Consider the following 23,031-nt stretch of genomic DNA (forward strand, 5'->3'; position numbering starts at 1 on the left):
TATTCTTTGGAGTTGAGAAGATTAAGGGGAGACTTAATAGAAACTTACAAGATAATACATGGCTTGGAAAGGGTGGACGCTAGGAAATTGTTTCCGTTAGGCGAGGAGACTAGGACCCGTGGACATAGCCTTAGAATTAGAGGGGGTCAATTCAGAACAGAAATGTGGAGACATTTCTTCAGCCAGAGGGTGGTGGGCCTGTGGAATTCATTGCCGCAGAGTGCAGTGGAGGCCGAAATGCTGAATGCCTTCAAGGCAGAGATTGATAGATTCTTGATGTCACGAGGAATTAAGGGCTACGGGGAGAATGTGGGTAAGTGGAGTTGAAATGCCCATCAGCCATGATTGAATGGCAGAGTGGACTCAATGGGCCAAATGGCCTTACTTCTACTCCTATGTCTTTTGGGCTTATGGTCTTATGGGATATGGGCCAAATGCTGGCATATGGGACTAGATTAATTTATGATGTCTGGTTGGCATGGACAGGTTGGACCATAGGGTCTGTTTCCGTGCTGTACATCTCGATGACTCTAATTTCCGTGGTTTGGAGTGTCCAAACCCAAAATATGGGAACGTTTTCTGAAGTAATCCGCAAGGGAATTGAAAATCAAACTGAAGAGCTTCCCTTTTAAAGATCTGGAAACAGAAAGTGCTGGAGAAACTCAACAAGTCTGACAGAATCTGTGGAGAGAGAAGCAGGGTTAACGGGAATGCCTCTCTAGTTCTGAACAATTAAAAGTAGCTCCCTTTTAAAGCTCCCTTAGAATTAAGGACAATTAGCAAAGAGCTTAATACTTTTGAGAAAAGACCACGTTTTGTCAAAGCTTTTCATCTTGCCCTCATCAGGACAATTCGCAAGAAATACAAAATTAAAGGGTAAAGAAACATGTATAATTTGATGCGAGTGCTGATGAGTGCATTCTCCATGGCAACACCTTGACCAATCAGCACTCTCCTCTCATAAAGTATCCATGTTATTCTTCTTCACATTGGTAAGTCTTGTGGAAGATGAAAAGCTTTAACAAAATGTGTCATTTTTCAACAGTACTCAATTTCTGCACAACCAAACGACTAGAAATAACTTAATCTCAAAACCAAAGGAAATTTATAAATTGAAATAGCAGGATTATTTCGATTATCTGCTTTTGAAGGTTTCTTCTGAGAGCTCTATGCTGTCGATGTTGCACTGGCATTGCATACACAGGAACACCTTCAGCAACGAAAGGACAGATTCTTTCACACCGGCAAAGAGTTTAGTTTGACCATCAACATCAAGGTGACAAATATCGTGGCCTAGGTTGTTGCTATGGGCTCCTGAGCCAAATCAGGTGCTGCTTAACACAGACAAGGAGCAAATTACAGTGGATGCTGCAATCAACAAATGCTGGAGATCACAGTGGGTCAGACAGCATCCATGGAGAGACAGCATTTACGCTGTTCCCCCTCCACACTTCACTTCAGTCCTGATGAAGAGTCATCTAGACTCAAATCGGTAGCTTGCTCTCTCTCCATGGATGCTGTCTGACCCATTGTGATCTCCAGCATTTGTTGTTTTCAGCTGCTTAACACAGAGTTCACCACTATGGTGGAAGTCAGTATCTTACAAAAAGAAAGGCTGCTTTTGTGTATCCCTCCAATCATTCCTGGATCATGGAAACATCTTCAGTGTTCATTTATTTTCTTTATTCGTTCATGGAATGACAGCATCACTGTCCGGGCAACTTTTATTGCCCATCCATAATTGCCCAGAAGGCAGTTAAGAGTCAACCACATTGGCTGTGGGTCTGGAGTCACATGTAGGCCAGACCAGGTAAAAATGTTTCCTCCCCTAAAGGATATTAGTGAACTTGATGGGTTTTCCCGACAATTGATTCACAGCCATTATTGCATTCTTACTCCCAGATAATAGATATAATAGTCCAGCAATAATACCATTGGGCCATCATCTCCCCATTGGGCCATCAACTCCCCATTGGGCCATTGGGCCATCATCTCCCCAATATATGGGAGCTTGCTGTGCACAAAATAGTTGGTAAAGTTACATGACAGTGGATAGACTGTTCAAGCTACCATCTTTGAATAATCTGGAGTACTATGTACACCTATTATACTCTTTGCTACCTTCCCCCACCCTCCTCTCTGACCTATCACCTCCATCCCCACCCCCATTCACCTATTGTACTCTTTGCTACCTTCTCCCCAGCTCCCCCCCCCCATTTATCTCTCTACCCTGGAGGCTTCCTGCCTCTATTCCTGATGAAGGACTCGTGCCTGAAACGTCGATTTTCCTGCTCCTCGGATGCTGCCTGACCTGCTGTGCTTTTCCAGCACCACTCTGATCTAAACTCTACGATGTACAATTTTAACCTCCTTATTGAAAAAAAGGACTCAAATTCATTTGAGGCAGTTCAGACAAGGTTCAACCGACTGCCACTTGGGATGAAGGATTATCATTTAAGGGACGGTTTCTGTTTGAGTTTACAGGAATGAGAGGTGTTGTTTATAAAATATTAAAGATGCCAAGAGGATGTGACAGTGTGGATGCTACTTGGTTGTTTCAGATGTAATTGTGGCATCTATTGGCAGAACAAGGTTATCAATTCACCAGTACTGGAGCACATTAATCTCATCAGCAGCCACACATACGTTATTAAGCGGATGGTATCTGTTTTGGCTTGATCATATTCATCACATCAATGAAGGCTGGACACCTGAAGATGTTCCGGACAGTGAATTTGCATCCTTCAAATTCGAAATTAAGATGTTCTATGTTATCACTGACAATTGGAAGATAATGGCTGATAGCCATGACTCTGAAGACTGACTGTTTGGAGAAACATTAGGAAAGCTCACTTGGATGAAAAGAGGTTTGTGGTACCTTTGTGGATCACATCCAAGCATTCCAGTCCCAACTGGATCATGGAAAATCTCATTCCTGATGAAGGGCTTATGCCTGAAAAATCGATTCTCCTGCTCCTCAGATGCTGCCTGACCTGCTCTGCGTTTCCAGCACCACACTCTCGACTCTGGATGGAAACAGGGCCCAGAGTAAACAGAAGCCACTGAATCGAGCACCTTCTCAACTCATTGTCTCCTCTGTAGCAATTGTAGAAGAGGGTGCTATGCCAGAATGGGTCTCAGGAGCAAAATCAGGTGCTGCTTAACACAGAGTTAACCAACATCAAAGAAGTCAGTGTCTTACCAAAAGCAAAAGCAAGGTTACCTTTGTGGATCGCCCCAAGCATTCCAGTCCCAACTGGATCATGGAAAACACCTTTACTGTTTATGGGAGCTTGTTGTACACAAAATGATTGATAAACTTGCATGACCACAGACAGACATCATTGAATTTCAAGCAGGCTATTCGTAAGCTGGAGAGGGTTCAGAAAAGATTGAACAGGATGTTGCCATGAATGGAGGGTTTGAGTTATAAGGAGATGCTGGACAGGCTGGGATGTTTTTCACTGGAGTGTAGGAGGTTGAGGGGTAACCTTATTGATGTTTATAAAATCATGAGGGGCATAGATAAGGTCTATGGCTCTCATGATGAGGGGCTTTGACCCAAGATGGGAGAGTTTAAAACTAAGGGATACATTTTTAAGGTGAGAGGAGAAAGATTTAAAAAGGACATGAGGGGCAACTTTTTACATAGAGAATAGTGCGTGCGTGGAAATGAACTACCGGAGGAAGTAGGATGCAGGTACAGTTACTAAACATAAAAGACATTTGGATAGGATCATGAATGAGAAATGTTTGGAGGGATGTGGGCCAAGCACAAGCAGGTGGGACAAGTTTAGTTTGAGAATATTTTTGGTGTGGACTATTTGGATTGAAGGGTCTGTTTCCATACTGTATGATTCTAATACCCTATGACACCATATAGTGGCTGAGAATGAAAAAGATGCTTTACAATTAATGTTGTATTGGGATGTCCTCAGGACGTAAAAGCTGCTAATTCATGGTACCTCAACTGGTTAATCCAGAGAATATGAAATGTGATATAAAAATGCAAGTCACTGTGGGACCTCCTAAGAATACAGAAATTGACATATCAAGACAAGTCAGAGTTAGGTATCAGGAAGATATGAAAGATAGGGATTAGGAGTAACAATAGATCATTCAGCCCTTCTGGTCTGCTCCACCATTCAATAAGGTGATATGAAAATGCAAGTCACTTCCTGAGAATATTAAAAAAAGGTATGTAGATGCATGTTGTTTTGTAGAATCCTGAGGACATAAAAGTTACTATAACATAAGGCACTATTGACAGCATGAGGATACAATAGATAATATATAGGTGCAATTCAATTTAGGGAGCCCTTCAGATGTAAATATTATTACATAAATTTATGTATTTATTACATAAATTTACATCTGTCCAGGACATCTGGGAATGTTAATGATAATATATTTAAGTTAGTTTGGGGCATCTTGAGGATACGAAAGATAATATATAGATGCAAATCAGTTTAGGGAGGCATGATGATGTGAAAGTTGCTGCATAAAGTTAAAAATCACACAATACCAGGTTATAGCCCAACAGGTTTAATTGGAAGCACACTAGCTTTCGGAGCAATGCTCCTTCATCAGGTGATAGTGGAGGGCTCGATTGTAACACAGTGATTGCTGTGTTATGATCGAGCCCTCCACTATCACCTGATGAAGGAGAGTCGCTCTGAAAGCTAGTGTGCTTCCAATTAAAACTGTTGGACTATAACCTGATGTTGTGTGATTTTTAACTTTGTACACCCCAGTCCAACACCGGCACCTCCAAATCATACATAAAGTTAGGTTAGTTTGGGATATCCTGAAAATATGAAAGAAGCAACTAATGATTAGATTCCCAACAGTGTGGAAACAGGCCATTTGACCCAACCAGTCCTCTGAAGGATCACCCACCCAGACCCATTCCCCTCTGACTAATGCACCTGACACTTTAGCTTGGCCAATCCACGTGACCTGCACCTCTTTGCACTGTGTGAGGAAACCCAGGCTGACATGGGGATATGTGCAAACTCCACACAGACAGTTGCCTAAGGCTGGAATTGAACTCAGGTCTCTGGTGCTGTGAGATAGCAGTGCTAACCACCATGCCACCCAAATGATGTAGATATTGATCATTTAAATTCAGCTCACTTTGCTGTTTCTTCAGGATCTGGGAAACACTGAAACTTTTCAAGTAAGTAAAGGATGGGAAAGGCAATATATTAATACAGAAGCATCCTTTACCCTCCCTCTCCTTGACGGGCAGTGACGTCAGCGACGCGTTTGCCCATTGGCTAACGCCTGACCAATCAGAGCCGAGTTGCTAGCACGCCGCGTTTATTTTTAGGCCCGGGGAGGGGGCGGGGTCACGTCGCGGCGCTGCACCCCCCCTCTCCGCGCCGTCGTACGTGACATCCTTCCGCCCCACTTTTTTTTCGAGGGAAAGTAGATCCCGGACAGGGACGGAAGGCTTGAAGTAGTTCCGGAGGGTTGTCGAAGGGGCTGTTAACGGTAGGTGAGCTGATATAAGTACGCCAGGGAGCAAGGGGCGAAAGTTTGGGCAGAGGCTGCTCGGGGCTGACAGGCGGCGGCGGCACCGGCACCAGCAGGACCCGGGTTCGAATCCCACAGCGGCAAGTAAGCCTTCTCCATCTTTAAAATAAAATAAAATATCTTAATTAACAATAAAAACCTTGATTCAATCAAATTGCGCCCCTTTCTTCCCCCCCCCGCCCCCGAAAAATATTTAAATGGCCCCTTTATATGTTTGGGGGGGGGTGAAGCTGGGAATTTATCTCTTTTACATTGGGGGGGGGGCTTCCACTATTGTTAATTTTATGGCAGAGTAGTTTAATTATTTCAATTTCTGTCGATGGGTCTCAAAGAAAGCAGGCCCTTTAAACTGGAGATAATAATGGTACGTGAAGGAGACGGGGAGGGTAAGAAAATGCTGAGGTTAAAATGTAAAGTTGTGTTTTTTTTCCCCCCCCACTCCCTTTATTATTTTCCTTCGAAGCCTCTCTTGATGAGAGCACCCTTTTAAAAACGGTCTCAGCTGCTCTTGGTGAGGTTTATTTGATGACCTTAAGTTTTTTTTTGGACGTGTTATTTTCTGTCTTTTTAAAAAAAAACGTCCCTGTTGTGAGGGTTTTCTAAATCCGATTGTTGTTTTTTGTCAGCGGGTTAGGGATTTAAAAATACATACGTGGTGAAGCTCCCTACTTTTTTAAAGAAAGAATGCCAGAATATGCACACAGTATTTGGGACGATTGTTGACGTGTTCAGTCAGTAATTTCGGTGCCAAGTCGGGGGGTTTTTTTTTGGTTGGGAGGAAAAAAAATGGATTAAATTCTCCAAAAGTCGCGGGGGAATCGTTGTTGTTTACCCCCTTCATCGCATTTAGAGGTGACTTTAGAGGTTACCCCAGCACTGAACGACTAATTTAATCCAACGATGTTGGATTTGGGTTAGGTTTAAGGGGATTTCGAAAAGGTTAAAGTCCTCGGGTTGGACCCTTTTTCATTTAAAGTTGGAAAGATTTTGCTCAACACAATGTTGTTTTCTCTCATTTAACTGATTGGGGGGGAAGTGCCTGAAAGGTCCTGAAGGTTTTTTTTTGTTTTGCCCCTCTCTTTTCCCCTCCCAGTCCGGTTTGGATTTAAATGGAATTTGAGAGAGAGAGAGAGAGGGGGGAGGGGAGGGAGGGAAGGGGGATGGGGCTCAGGGACATTTAATGTTGAGCAATAGGGAGGAGGATGCGCGACTGCGCCTGCGCTGCGGGCCGCCGCCTCCACCGGGCTCAGTGCGCATGCTTGCTGCTGGCCGGCCCTGCTCTGCATTCTGGGACCTGTAGTTCATGCCACACCCCCATCCCCACAGCGCTGATGGTGGGGTGGACTACAATTCCCATGCTGCATCGCCAGCGAGGCGCCACCACAGCCCCACACCCCACCCCCAAACCTTGCAGTATTGCCTCCAGCCTGTAGGGCTCCTTATTTGGCTGCTTTCAGCTTGGGTTATATGTCAAGAAAACAGACGCCCAGCACAGCTGGGTTGAGTACAGTTATATTTTTTCAGATGCAGTCACTTTTCCTTAACACTATTACCCTTAATCTACAATAGAGATTGTCTAGGGTTTTTGCATTGCTGTACTCATGCCCTTTACTGCTCCTTTTTTATAACTTTCCTTGAAAGGAATTGGCAATTACCACTCTAGGTCACCATGTTTTAGAGTCCATCTGCAGGATGGATTGGTTACCCACCTACAGATGGTAGTATCATTGGGGATTTGAAACCTTGTGTTTCAGGGAGCTGAATGCAGCGCATCTTGCCACCAAGAAAATTTTTTTCAGCTTCTTCCTCAACTCTGCATGTTCCTTTTTTTGCCAGCAAGTGACAACTGATTACCTTGCAGAAACAATCATCGATAAGGAAGGTTGCCTGGCGCATTTGATCTTCCTTTCATTCCAAAGGACCCCATTGAGTAGACATAGAAATGGGTAGACCTATGATGATTAAATTTAGTGTGGTGAAATGAGACGTGGAATGAAAATGGGAGGCTTTGTAAATTAACAGTTTACAAGGTGTACTGGAATGAAGGGGAGAAATGGTGTAGTGATAATGCCACTGAACAAATAATCCAGGTTAATGTGTTAGGAGCAGTGATTCAAATTCTGTTGTGGCTGCTAGTGGAATGTGAGCCCTATTTGTAAATTCAGAAATTGAAAGCTATCAATATTGACCATGTAATTGTCATTCTTTTAAATACCTCTGGTTCACTGCTGTTCTTCCTCAGTTATGGATAGATGATTCCTTTCACTTGTTTGGTCTGTGATTTCAGACCTGCGGCAACGTGATTGACACTTAACTGCCATCTGAAATGGCCCAGCAAGTCACTCAGTTCAAGGGCAATTAGGGATGGGTGGATAAATGATGTTTCCATACTTTTTTTAAGATGGGGACAAGATTTGAGCATTCATATACTAAGTCTTAAGGTAAGTTAACAATGCTGTTCATTTCTTCGCAGAAAAATGTTGCAGCATTGGCTTTTTAAATAAATGCAAGAAAGCAATGCTAATCTTTATGAACCCTATACTCGTGTTGATCAATTCTGGGCACCATACTTCCAAGACTGAAAGTGCTGATGAGGACAACACTTTGTGTGAACCAGTGATGAAGTAAACAACCAGTAGATCTAAGATGCTTGGTAAAATAAAGGAGAGATTTGAAAACAAATGGTTACAGTGCTGTGGTGAAAGAATAGAAAATCCAATCTAATTACTTTTCCAAAGGGTTAGTACAGAAATATTTGACAGTCTGCAAATGATTTTAGAAAGCTGTAACCAATTGTTAATACATTATTTCAGAATTTGCTGCAGCTGGCAATCTGATCTCTCTGTTGATCAGTCGGGGAAGAAATATTTCGAGTGACAGTGGACTTGGACATTGTCCTTCATGCTGATGATAATGTGATGCCCCCTTAGAGGTTGGAATTAGGTGTGTTGTTTAATGCCACAACGCTAATGGGAATCTATCAAAAATTGGGACAGATGGAATTGTCGTCTGCTCTCCCTGGAGTTAAAGGCCAGGTACTGTATATGCTGTGGGAAGATAGAATGAAGCATTTAAAGCAACAAAGTAGCCATGATATTACTGAATGAAGGAGCATGTTTGAGGAGCTGAAAGGTCCTCTACTCCTAATTTGTATGATTGTATCTTCCAATCTCCTTGACCTTTTTCCCCCCATTTGGCCAATTTCTGTAATGGCCATGCTTTCAGTCTCTAGTTAGTGATTTGTGTAGTAATAAACCTGAGGGGTGGACAGAGACAGTTACAAATGCTCTATTACTTTTGACCTTCAGGTGATTAACATCTTGACATCCCAATCAATCTAGACTGGCTTCATAACCTAAGCAATGTACAAAACCACTGCACAGCTATAATCTTTTTATATTAACCCTGATCAGTTAGCTTTGGAGCTCATCCATCTCTCTTGATTTTGCAACTGTTCAATGTATTTGAAACAGGAATTTATGTTAGTTTGTTCCAGTCTCCCTCTCCTGTGTTGAGTCTGGGCTGGATAACTTCCAATGGCAAGGCAGTATGTGTGTGGTGGCAACTCGTGACAGTGAAAAGCCTTTCAACTGGAAATGATCCTGCACTTGTCTGTCCACGTGCCCACTTTCCAGCTGTGAATGCTGGTCAAGTGCACGAACTTTCTCTCCCTTCCAGCCTGGCTATTGTGTGGCATGTTTCCCACCCCACAGCTGATAACTCTACGCAGATCAGGGAAAGAATGGTCTGAATGACTGAGATCCAGTCAGGGCAGTGTCTTTACCCATTGGAACGTGGGCAGAATTCTTGTTGACAGTTCTTGGTTGTACAGCCTCCCAATTCTGAGGTACTCTGTTCTGCAGCCTTGGCTTTGGAGGTTGGCCTTAATCTGAGGATGTGGCAACCTGCAGCCATTGATCCATGTTGTTGTGACTCCCAGCAACGATGCTGTGAACTTCTGAAAATTTTATTAATGCAATTCCCTCTGCCTTCATTTATTATGCTGGAGGGACAATGTCCTGAAATGTAGGTTCATAAACCCCTTTACTCTCACCTCACAGTTGTGTACTTAAACTTGCATGGATCATTCAGCCCAGCTGCTCAATATTGGTGCTATACTCCAAATGAACCACTTTCCATTCCAACCCACCATCTCTCTTCCCCATTAGTGTATTGTTTATTCCTTTCTTCCAGCATGCATTTAGTTTTCTCTTTTACGGCTCTTGTGCGATTTATCTCAATTCCTGAACAGGTTAGTAAGTCCCACATTTATATTATTTTGTGATTTTAAAGAGGTATCTCCTGATTCCCTATTGACATAGCTGATTATTTTGTATTTATTGTTCCTAGCTTTGCTCTTGGTCACAAGTGGGAGCATCTCTACATCCATTGATATTTATTTAAAGTCTGGTTGAAGATTTGTAGCTCGGGTGTCCGTTGTTGTGGTTCTGTTCGCTGAGCTGGAAGTTTTTGCTGCAAACGTTTCATTCCCTGGCTAGGGAACATCATCAGTGCTATTGGAGCCTCCTGTGAAGCGCTGCTTTGATGTTTCTTCCGGTATTTATAGTGGTTTGCAGCAAAAACTTCCAGCTCGGCAAACAGAACCACAACATCCATTGGTATATTTGCCCATGCCCAAAATGGGCAAGAGGACAAACCACCTGGGATTACATCAAGAAACTCTGTACAATTACTTTAAATCTGTGAGGCCTGTGATAAGAAGTGGTCGAGATGTCTCACTGATTTTCCTCTAATCTTTTCCCTTTTCTGGAACATTTTCATGGGCTTCTGTGCTTTTCCTCATCAGCTTGAGAGCTGCTGTGATCGGATTCTGTTGAATCATTACGTTGAGCCCACTTCAATACCACTGACATCAGCACTTGTCTGGTGTATGGGGAGGTTGAATTCTCTAACCTCAGCACACTTCAAGTTTCTTGTAGTAGTGATGATTTAACTTGATGTGGGATTGAAAACTGGGCCTTTCTTGGTCTCTGATCTAGCTACTGATGGGATAGCTAGATAATTGGGTGAATATTAAAATAAGATAGGCAGGTGTTATAAAATGTCTTGGCTATATTAGATTTCAAAATTGATGTAACTTTGGGTGGAATTGTCATGCAGGCAGAACATAAAACAATCTAGGAGGGAGATGATCATATTTGGAATCTTGCAGTGTGTTTTTCACAGCAGTGTAATTAAAACAATATTGTATCAAGCCAGTGAAATAACATAGGAGCTCACACCAAGCATTGTCTGCCTATTTCTGTGCAGTCACTATTGTACTGAAAACTTAGACTCGCTTCCCTCGTGTTCCTACATATTATAGCTTTTTATATTTTTCATTTGTACATGAAAACATCTGGTGTCAAAAGGAACAAATATGGTGAAATTTGTGCTGAGACCATTAGAGGAATCGCAATCAACTTAAAGGGAATATCAACGATCACTATGGGTGTATTTTTCTTATAGACAGGCTGGAAGAATGCAGCAAGCCAGGCAGCATTAGGAGGTGGAGAACATAATGTTTGGGGTGTGACCCTTCAGGATAGAAGAAAGGTTACATCTGAAACATTGACATCTCCACCTCATGATGCTGCCTGGCTTGCTGTGTTCTTCCAGCCTCCTGTTTGTCTACCTTGGATTCCAGCATCTGTGGTTTTTTTCTAAGTATTTTTGATTTGACAAGGTTGAGATATACAAAATGCATTTAAGGTTGAACTGGGGAAAATGAGGCTAACTTTTATTAAGCTGGGTTTGTGAGGACTTAGTAGAGGCCATTTATGGTCATTGTAAAAGTCATAGTCATACAGCATGGAAATCGACCCTTGGGTCCATCTAAACCATGCCAACCATCTTTCCAAACCAAACAAGTCCCACCTACCTGTGTTGAGCCCATTATCCTTCCCAAGTTTTCCTATCATGTACTTATCCAAGTGTCTCTTAAGTGTAGTAACTGTACCTGCATCCACTTCCTCTGGCAGTTCATTCCACATTTTGTGTGCACTCTTGGGGGAAAGAAAAGTTGCTCCTCATATCCTTTTTAAATCTTTCTCCTTAAAATCTGGCCCCTAAATTTGGACTCCACACCCTAGGAAAAAGGCCTTTGCTATTCACCTTATCCACACCCCTCATAAATTTATAAACCTCTGTCGATCCTCAATCTCCTATTCTCCTGTGAACAGGTTCCCAGTCTATCCAGCATATTTTAATAATTCAACTTCTATTCCTGGCAATATCCTGGTAAATCTTTCTGAATCATCTCCAATTTAATAAAATTCTACAGTTTTCCAAAAGATATCTCCCTAGTGTCCTGTACAACATGAACATGATGTCCCAACTCCGTCTCAGGAGCCTAAGTGATGTAGGCAAACTTGCTAAATGCATTTTTAACAACTTTGTCTATCTGTAATGCAAATTTCCAAGAACTATGCACCTGAACCCCTACAGGTCTCTGTTATACAAAGCTGCCCAGGGCCTTACTGTTAATTGTACAAGTTCTGTCTTGTTTGTCTTGCCACTAAGCAATACTTCACATTTATCCAAAATATACTCTGCCTACCATTCCTCAGCCCATTGACCCACTCGGTCAAGATCCCCTTGTAATCTTAGACAACCTCACTGTTCGTTATACCATTAATTTTAATGTCATCTGTAAATTTACTAACCTGAATACCTCCTGTATACTCGCAATCATTATATAAATGACAGACAAAAGTGGAGCTAGTACTGATCTTTGTGGAATGCCATTGGTTACATGTTTCCAGCTCAAAAAACAACCCTCCACCACTAACCACACTGTCCTACTTCAAGGGCAATTTTGTATCCAATTGGTGAACTCTCTGTAAATCCCATGTGATCTAACTTTACTAATTAGTTTACCATGCAGAACCTTTGACGCTTTACTAATTCAACTAAGCACCGTCTACTATTCTGCCCTCCATCTTATTGGTTACTTCCTTAAAACACGCCAAGTTCGAGACACTAGTTCTCTCTCAATCATGCTGATTATCCCTCGTTATTCCTTGCTTCTCCAAATTGCATGTAAATATTTAAATTTCAGAATTGCTAACAATTTACCATCACCAGTGTCTGACTCTTGGGAATAAATTCCTAGGTTTCTCCTTGGTGTTTTTTAAATATAGACACAACCGTAGCCAGCTGAGGCACCTTGCCAGCGGTTATGGATGATAGAAATATTTCTGCTCTGAGTGCTGGGCATTTCCTTCCCAACTTCCCACAATGTCCTGGGATGCACTTGATCAGGTCCTGGAGGTTTATCCACTTTTTTCATTTCTAAGACCTCTAGCACCTGCTGTTCAGTAATGAATTGTTTTCATAACATAAATAATTATGTGAGTTCTGTGGTCTCCATTTCTTTCTCCACAGTTAAAACTGACACACAATATTCATTTAACTGTCTTGGTTCTCCTGAGGTTCAACAAAGATTGATCTTTCAGGTTCCCGACTCTCTCTGCTATTTTGCTGTTAATGTACTTGTGGAATCTATTTGGATTATCCTTAATCTCATCCGCCAAGACCATCTCATATCCTGTCTTTGCCTTCTCTCTTAAGAATGCCCCTGCAGTCTTTATGCTCAAGAGATTCATTCGATCCCAGTTATCTATCTCTAATGATGATTCTTTATTAGTCAAATGTACAGACCCTTCCATCCAACTCATCTTTGCTGACCAGATTTCTTAAATTAATCTAGTGCCATTTGCCAGCACTTGGCCCATATCCCTCAACCCTTCCTATTCATATACCCATCCAGATGCATTTTAAATGCTGTAATTGTACCAGACTCCTCCACTTCATCTGGCAGCTCATTCCATACATACATAACCCTCTGCGGGAAAGAGTTGCCCCTGAGGTCTCTTATCTTCCCCTCTGATCCCAAACTTATGTTCTCTAGTTCTGGAGTCTCCCACCCCAGGGAAAATACCTTGTCTATTTACCCTATCCATGTCCCTCATGATTTTATAAAGTTCTATAAGGTTACCCCTCAGCCTCCACTCAGGGAAAACAACCCCAGAGTATTCTGCACCACCCCAAAGCTCAAATCCTCCAACCCTGACAACATCCTTGTAAATCTTTTCTGAACGCTTTCAAATGTCACAACACCCTTCTGATAGGAAGGAGACCAGGATTGCACGCAATATTCCAACAGTGGCCTAACCAATGCCCTATACAGCTGCAACGTGACCTCCCAACTCCTGTACTCAATGCTTTGACCGTTAAAGAAAATGCCGCAGTCGCTGTCCAATCTACCTGCCGCTCCACTTTCAAGAAGCTATGAACCTGCACTTCAAGGTCTCTTTGTTCAGCAACACTCCCTAGGACCTTACCATTAACTGTACAAGTCCTGCTAAGATTTTCATATTCTTGACTAAAGCTCTATTCTTATTTATCCATTGCTCCCTAGCCTTGCCAGTCTTACCTTTCACTCTAGCAGGAACTTAATGCCTCTGAATGCTCGTTACCACACATCTTGACCCATTTGTCAGTCATCCCTTCACCTGTGAACAGTCCACTTCAATCAATTTTTGAAAGAGCTTGTCTCATGCCAATAACATTTCCTTGACCTGCTAGTCTTGTCCTTCCCTCAGTCAAGTTTCTGTGATATCTATGACGTCCCAGTCCCATGTTCTGATATATGCACTGAGTATATCCGTTCCTAGTAAGACCCCTTGCATTGAAATAAATGCAATTTAATTGTTCAGTTACTTTGTTCTCTGGTTCTTGTCTGTCTTTTCTAAGTAAGTTTCTCTTTGCTGCTTCAGAACCCCCAGCCCCCCTGCAATAGTTTAAAGGCTCCCACAATACAACTAGTAAATCTCCCAGCCTGGATATTAGTCACTTGGCACTGGGAGTGAACCACAGATTACTACTTTAGAGGTTGATTTTGTAGCCTTCTACCTAATGATGCACATGCACACACTGTCATTTGTCAATGTACACAATAGTGACTTCTGTCTCATTTGATGATGTACGTCAAATGCTTTGAGATCTCCTTAACACTCGCACCAGGAAAGCAACATACTGCCTAGATTCACACTCACTCCTGTTGAATCTCCTGTCTCTTCCCCTGAAAGAAGAGTCCCCTATAACAATTCTTTTAAATCTTGACAAACCCCATTTAATACGAGACTTTTCTTAGTGCCCAAGATCTGACTGCCTCTTCTATTTTCATCTGAGACGAGCCCTTCAAAAGTACCCAAAATGGAATATCTGCTTGAGAGAGGAATAGTCGCAGGTGACTTTTTTGACTTTCCTGACAGTCGCCCATCTAACTATCCTGCTGTGTAATCCCTTCTCTAAATTTACTACTCATCGGTGTCTCTTGAATGCCCTCAGTGACAATAAGCTGAAAAAGAAGCTCATAGCACCTTTTTAAAATAAACTACCCTTCCTTGTCTACAGATTTTAATGTTAATCATGCAAAAGATTTTAAAAATTCAACATATGAATCTTAAAATAGAGCACTTAGCTGAAACAATCAAAGTTGCCACCTCCTCAAGTCTTCCAACTGACAACTTTCAATCTCTGGATTAAAATAAATCTTTCTCCAGAGCTGCCCACTAGTCGGGCTTGCCACAAGCTTTTATGTAAAATAATGAGATGTAGGAGAAGGTTTGCAGCTCAGGTTGTGGATCAGCTTGTCAGTTTGTTCTCTGATGCTTCGTTACCTCACTACGTAATGTCGTTGAGGCTCCATTGAAATGTTGGTGTTCTGTTTCGTGTGCTGTTTGTCTTGGCTTATGGTGGGTGGTATCAGTTCTGGTTCTGTTCCTGAGGTTGGTAAATGGAGTCCAAATCTTTGTTGTGATTTAAATGCCAGACCTTTAGGAATTCCTGTGTATGCCTTTGTTTGGCCTGTCCCAGGATGGATGCTGTGTCCCAGTCAAACTGGTGTTCCTTTTTCTGTGTATGGATACGAGTGATGGTGATCATGTCTTTCGGTGACTACATTCCTGCTAGTTTACCCAATGTAATGTTTGTTGCAGTTCTTAGAGTATTTTGTATATTGCGTTCATTCTACTGGGTGTGGGCAAACAAGGGGCACCCCACAGACCCATTGCGTCTCTTCCTGGCACACACTAGCAAAGGAACTGCAACAAGCACTAAAACATCTCGTTAAAGTCTCAATCCATTCCATTCAGTCTACCCAGGTATTCCTTAACATCAAAGGCATCAAGATAGAGGACAGCAAGGTCATGGTTCCCTTTATGACAGCCCTATTCATAATATCAATCAACACCACCCTAGCCAAAGACACACTGGACTCACTGCTGGACAAACACCTGACAACACCACTCCGTCAGCAAGGACAGCATCTTCAAACTACTGAACCTGTGCCTCTCGACCTATTCCCTCCTTCAACAACAAGGTGTACATACAAATCAAACGGATGCCTTTGGGATCACCAATGCCAGGGCTTATAGCAGAAGCAGTTATGCAGGGCTTAGTCCTTCCCATGATCTTGCCTAAACGTTGAGTCCAATATGTGGATGACACTTTTTGTCGTCATAAAATGTGACAAACCAGAAGAAACCCTCAAACACAAACAACATCCTCACCAAATTTACTGAAGTAGAGAATAACCAACTCCTCTTGGGTGTCACGATAGAATGAAAAGCCAGTGGCCAACTGTAGACCAGCATTTCCAAGAAAGTCACATACACTGACCAGATACTCGACCATAGAAGCAACCATTCCAGCACCCACAAATGGAGCTGCATCAGGACGCTATTTAAACCCGCCACAACATGCTGCAGTACCCGGGAGCTACGAAGAGAAACACCTATACAATGTATTCTGGAATAAGTTACCCAATAAGCACAGCCTGCCGATTCCAGCGCAACAGACCTAAACTGGAAGACATAATATGGCTAGAGACTGTAGTCACCCTATCGTACATTAGACATTTCCGAGATAATCACCAGCCTCCCCTGGTCCCTTCGGCATCATGATAACCCACAAAACAACTACTGTACTAACTCTACTAATGAATTTGAAGGACTATGTACCCAGAGCCAGCAGAACAAGTGTCATATACAAAACATCCAGCAAGAAGTGCAACAACATTATGTATTGGGCAAGCAGGCAGGAAGCTAGCCACCAGGATACATGGTTGGGGGGGGGGAGCTGGTGGTGGAGGTGAGGCGGTATACATCTCCTTTTGATGTCTTTGGACTAAAGTTCTTTTTAAAAAAAAATTGAGTAAAAATCTTGCATTTTTTTAAATCTACAATACCCAGAAGTGATCCAAACGGAAGCCTGCAACTCTGAAGCAGCTGCAAGATCTATGCTGCTCTCAGTCCACCATTTTGTTTAGTCACCAAGCGGTTTAACTGGTGGCCATTTCACCCAGCATTCCCACATAGTTTTAGGGACTCCAAACTACATAGTAGTAAGATGCAATAGAATGAAATTCCTCCACCTGAATACCATAAAATCCTGTAGTACAGAGGGAAGCCACTTAGCCCTTTGTGTTTTGCCCAGTGTTTGAAGCAGCTATATAATTACACACTCCTGGCTCTTTCTCGGTTTCCATGCAATTTTCTCTCTAAATATTAACTCAAGTCTTCCAAGGTTATTGCTGAATCGATTTCCAACAGCCTTCCAAATACTGCATTCTAGATCAAACTGGGCTGCATAACTTTTTTAAAATTAAAAAAATCCCTGCCCGGCTCTTTGCCAGTAATTTTCCTCAATGTATGTATTTATGGAATTTGTAAAGGGACTTCCTGTAATAGTCAAATACAACATTGTATTAAATGCATCTTTATTCAATCTCCACTGGTTATTGATGTGTCTACCAATAGAACAAATTCTTCTTGTTTACTCATTTCAGAACCCTCTGTACTCCCCACTCTGGGTACTGAAGAAAATTGCAATGTTTGCCCTGGATTTGCAGATTCTGTTCAAATATGGGCTTTCGGTTCAACCTACTGATCATGAATTTTTGCACCTTCATGAATGAGGTTGATTCACATGTGACTGTCATGTCACAGCTAGAGCATTGAGCTCTCTAGCAGTTGGTGGGTATGTGTGCATTATTAAAATGCTGACTGACATGGGCTCTTAATGCCAAATAAATGTGCCCATAACATTTGAAATTGCATGTTGCAAGCTGATAGCTTAGGATAATTGTGATTTTTCAAACTATCTGTATTTACTGACTTAGCACTGTTCTTGTGGTACAGTCATCGAAGCTGTTTGATCAGCTTACAGCCTGTAATTCTCACAGGTAGCCATTCTATATATAGAGTATCTGAATTGCCAGACTAGGTTCTAATAGCTCAGTGGCATCCATTATACACTCTGGGTAATTGGTTGTTTTATTTCAGAAAATAAATTTGCTTCTCAGTCACTGCTTTGTGTCTGGTTTTTAAAAAATCCAGCATTTTACATTCATAATCCCTTTAACTTACTACAAAGTAGTTACCACTCAGCTTTTCAATAGCAATCATAATAATTAATCTTCCAGTCTGTGGTGTAGTTGGAGAAGCATTTCCTCACTACAAAATTTGCAATTTAATGGTAGGTTTCAGTGCCTCCCTGATGGTAGCAGCTGTTCCTAGCAAACCTCTGATCATGCAAACAGATTTTCCCAACTATGGCTCCTGATCGAAGTTAACTGGTGCCTAGTAAGTAATGTTAGTTCACCTGGGAGGCAATAATCAGCAAAATCTCCTGATCATCAACATGGAGGAAATGAGGACTGCAGATGTTGGAGATCAGAGTAGTGTGTGTGTTGCTGGGGAAGCACAGCAGATCAGGCAGCATCTGAGGAGCAGGGGAATCGATGTTTCGGGCATAAGCCCTTCATCAGGTTTGAGAATTGTGGATGGGCTGAGAGATAAATGGGAGGGGGGTGGGATTGGGGGAAGGTAGCCAAGAAAGTGGTAGGTGGGGAATGACGGACAGGTCTGGAGGGCAGTGCTGAGTTGGAGGCTTGGGCCTGGGATAATGTGGGAGGGAAATGAGGAAGCTGTTGAAATCCACACTTACCTGTGTGGTTGCAGAGTCCTGAGGCAGATTGATGCATTCTTCTTCCAGTTGTTAGGTGGTAATGGTTTAGTGGTGGAGGAAGCCCAGGGCCTGCATGCCTTGAGAGGGGGAGGGGGTATTGAAGTATTCAGCCACTGGGCAGTAGGCTTGGTGGATACGGGTGTCCGAGATGTTCTCTGTATGGTCATCCCTGATGAAGGGTTTAAACCTGAAATTTCAATTCCTCTGCTTCGGACATTGCCTGACCTGCTGTGCTTTCCCAGCAACACACTCTCTAGGGCGCACAGTGGCTTAGCAGTTAGCACTGCTGTTTCACAGCACCAGGGTCCCAGGTTCGATTCCAGCCTCTGGTGACTGTGCAAACTCCACTCAGACACGTTCTCAGTATCTGCGTGGATGTTTCCTCCGGGTGCTCCGGTTTCTTCTCTGTCCAAAGATGTGCCGGTTGGGTGAATTGGCTATGCTAAATTGCCCATAGTGATATGTGCATTAGTGGGTCTGTATGGGTTACTGTTCGGAGGCTGTGTGGACTGGTTGGGCTAAAGGGCCTGTTTCCACACTGTAGGGAATCTAATCTAATCTACTCTGCCAGTATTGAGCAAGGAGCTGATAGTGCCGGACATCACAACCAAAAGAGCAAATGTTCTATTGTCAAGGCTTCTACCAACATCTTGGGCCAGGTAATTGTGCCAACCTGTAAAATAATACTCTGGAACACAGTTGCTGCTTTTAGGAATCGAAGAGGAAATGACTTTTAATTTTGTTTTTTAATCCCTTTTGCACACGTTCAGCTATGTTACAAATATAACATCCTTCACCCTCTGAAGAATATGAGCAATGATGTGTGGCTACCCATTTAGAATAATTGGGACAAATTCCAGGCCATTTTTGTACTGCGTGTTTTGTTTGGATGAACTTTGGGAGACTAGGGAGCCAGTTAGCATATGTGGTGGCTTGACGAGAAAGGTAGAGACCTTGTTTAAAATGGTGCCACTTTACCTCCAACATTGCCTGCACTTTTTTTAAGCATTTAATCACAAAGCATGTTAGAAACCTAACACAAGCATAACACTGGAGAAACTCTCCACCTGTGGTGAGAGGCACAGAGTTAACATATCTGACTCGTCAGTACCTCTGTTTGCTCTGTTCCTGTCACCACAGATGCTGTCAGACCTGAGTTTATCCTGTTTTCTTTGTTTCAGGTTTCCAACATCCACAGTATTTTTTTGTCTCTGTATCTAGCATTCTCCTCCACCCTACCACCGACAAGTAAAATCTGTGGATGCTGGAACATTGTCCCTAGAAGGACATGAGCAGCAGAACCTGGAAGTTGCCTTCCACGCTCTCTGGACTATCTTGACTTGAGCTATTTTGTGTTTGAGAGAGTCAAGATCCTGGGATAGTTTCTCTAAAAGCACTAGTGTACCGACAGCCGAAAGACTGCAGCATTTCAAGAAGACAGCTCCCCACCATCTTCAAGGGCACTGTAGTGAACAATAAATGCTGACGTAGCAAATTAGGTCCATATTCTTATGAAAGAAGAATAAGCGTAACTCAAGACTGGCCGATAGACATCTGTTAATTGTTTCAGGTATGACTATTGAGAATGGAACAAAGATGCTGGGTGGGTTTTAGGTACATTTCAATCAGGTCATGGTCCCAGTGACACAGAATTGAGGGGCTGAATGATCTACTGTTCAACAGATGCACAGGTCTGTATAAAATAAATGATCAATTAGCCATTCTCAGCTAGTGTAGCAGTAGTGCTCCAGTTTAGTTCAATGTCCACAAACCAGTGAAGAGAGTCTCATCCAGGATTCCTGCTCCCAGTCAGCTTTGAACTGACTGTTGAATAAGCTGTGGGCAGGGTGATGGCATTCTATCCACATGACAACATTTGTTCAAGTACCAATAAGCTGTTACTTGTGGAATTTGACTCCGACCCTCTGGACAAAGATGGCAAGCATTACAGTGGGTGTATCCATTTTTTGGGTGTGATCTCTTTAACAGAATGCACACTTATGGGAATAGAAGGAAATAATCGGCAACTATGGTCATGAAAATGTTCTGAAATTTAATTGTCCAGGTTGTAATGTAAAATGGCTCATCTTGCAAATGTGCTATCCGACATCCAAAGCCTTTTGAAAAGCCATCACTCTTATTGATGTGCAGTTATTCTCCCTTCACCAGAAAGGGCATGCTAATGGAAATCACTGTTTTGAACAGCTAGAATATCTACTGAAATATTTAAATAAAAAGGTAAGCTTTAACTTGTGCATTTTCTACTTTTTGACTTTTAGCATAGTAAAGTACCAAATAATCTAATAGTTTGTATCTCAGGAAGGAACTATTTAAGAGAGCAGTAGTGAAAAAATTTGAAATTATCTTTATAAATACTTTCTTAATCTGATGCAGTAACTTGATATGGTTGCTGAGATGCACGCATAGTATCTTGTAAGTCGCTGGTTTCCTGTGGGATTACTATTGCATGAAATTGGAGGGAGCAGTTTGAGCTATTTCAACAGGTGGCATGATTTTCTTGTTTTAAGTTTCTTCCATTTCTGAAGGCACTGTTCCAGAGCACCCATTTCCTCTGACACCGAACCTAGGTGACATTTCTGGTTGGCAAGCTGTTTAACTGTGTATTGCAATAATTTGATGATCATGCACTTTGACTGGGAATTACTGGCTGATTTGTGACTGGGAGCTTTAGCACATTCTACTCTACCAACCCTCCCTGAAATCAGGGCATTAAGGTCATTTGTAACTCCATACGCCACCACCACCTTCCCCCAGCTGACATCAGCCAAAATGCTGCAGATGAACTATGGATTGAAATTGGAGCTTTAGCTGCTGTTAGCCCCCAAGAAGATCTTTGAACTTTCCAAAACTTTCCTCGATGTTCAACCACACAGTATGAATATTCTTTTTTTTCCCTTTGTCTTCTCTCTATTGGTCTGTTCCAAATATGTTTTCACTTGGGATTAGACCTCTTTTTTCCTAATCATGTTCAGAAGACCTTGTTTGTTCACTGTCCATAGCACTTCTCCATTTGTTATAAATTTGGCCGATCCCATTGCCATCCTTTGTTCTTATTTCTTTGTTACCAAATTGCAGACTCTATAAATACAAGTTGTTGCATGGATTGAAGCCCTTGGAAGTAATGGAGGGTAGAGTTGGCGAAGTAGATCTGTAGCTGACATGGATGAGTTATAGTAGTGGTGAGGTAGAACGGCTATGGGAAATATTTTTGGAAATGGGTCACGGTGACGTGCAAGCTGTGGGTGAGCAAGGGGCAAGGAACTCTCCACAGTTTTAGGCGCAGTCTGACTTAAGAGCTAAAATTAAAAGTCTCACTGTAGTCCACCAGGTTCATTTGAAATCACCAAGCTTTCGGAACGCTACTCCTTTACCAGCTAACACCTGACAAATGAGCAGCACTCCGAAAGCTTGAGATTGCAAATAAACCTGTTGGACTATAAGCTGGTGTCATGTCACTTCTAACTTTGTCCACCCCAGTCCAACACTGGCATCTCCACATTGTAGAATAAGGTAGTGAAGGCTAATGTGAACTGTATGGTAAAAGATCTTGGTTTTACATTATTTTAAACTAAGAATCTATTATGAAGCAATTTCTTTTTGAAAATCTGTTATCGATTGGCACAGCCTGTTAAAGTTGATCATTTGAAAATGTCTCCTCTCTGGGGTGACTGTGTGACAACAGAGTCGAAAGAGATTGCCAGCCCTCAAATCCTCAACCAAATTTGTTATAGCTTGCAGTTCTATCTGTGTCTAGATTAGAGTAGTACTGGAAAAGCACAGCAGGTCAGGCAGCATCCAAGGAGCAGGAAAATCGACGTTTTGGGCAAAAGCCCTTTATCAGGAATGGCTTTGCCTAGTTCTATCTCCACTATCACAAGGAATGTTGTCAAAATTTGTTACTAAGCCATGTAATGTGATGTATTAAGTTAATGCCCCAAAGCTTCAGTTGAGATGGCTTTTTTAGGATGCTTTTAAAGTAGAGGGGTGGAGAGGCTTGGGGTGAAAATTTGGCAGTCACTATTTAAGACAGCTGTAGGCATAGCTGCCTACGACAGTGAGAGGAAACTTGAGAATATGCAAGGAGTCAGAATTGGGGAAGTGCAAAAATGGGAGTGCTGCAATACTGGGGATGATAGTAAGTTCCTGAGAAGAGGGGCAAGGGAGTGATTTGAAAATTAGGTTGAGAATTTTAAAATGGAGTTATTTTCAGACCAGGAGCCAGTGTAGATCAATACCTACAATGGACTAGTTTGCCTGCGTTGTAACCGAATTCTTGTAGTTGAAATCAGGAATTCATTGCAAAAGTCTATTATGAGCAACATGAAAAGATTTTTGTTTTAAATTAGCATTTTTTTCTTAGTAATATTGAACAGGAAGTGTGACTTTTTCATCCTGCCCATTCACCAAACCCATTCTCCACCTGAAACCCTTGTCAGC

The 23,031-nt window shown here is 42.2% G+C and overlaps 1 protein-coding gene across 1 annotated transcript in view; it reads left to right on the forward strand.

Annotated features, from left to right (window-relative positions):
• The first annotated feature begins 5,513 nt into the window (after positions 1-5,513).
• Positions 5,514-23,031, forward strand: part of LOC132831272 (protein Tob2-like) — a 32,437-nt gene continuing 14,919 nt past the window's right edge. The window contains exon 1 of the mRNA XM_060849300.1: positions 5,514-5,622. The gene's annotated coding sequence lies outside the window, so the exon portion shown is untranslated. The remainder of the gene's footprint in view (positions 5,623-23,031) is intronic.

Source organism: Hemiscyllium ocellatum, chromosome 33 (genome assembly GCF_020745735.1).
Source record: "Hemiscyllium ocellatum isolate sHemOce1 chromosome 33, sHemOce1.pat.X.cur, whole genome shotgun sequence".
NCBI classification, from domain to species: Eukaryota; Metazoa; Chordata; class Chondrichthyes; order Orectolobiformes; family Hemiscylliidae; genus Hemiscyllium; species Hemiscyllium ocellatum.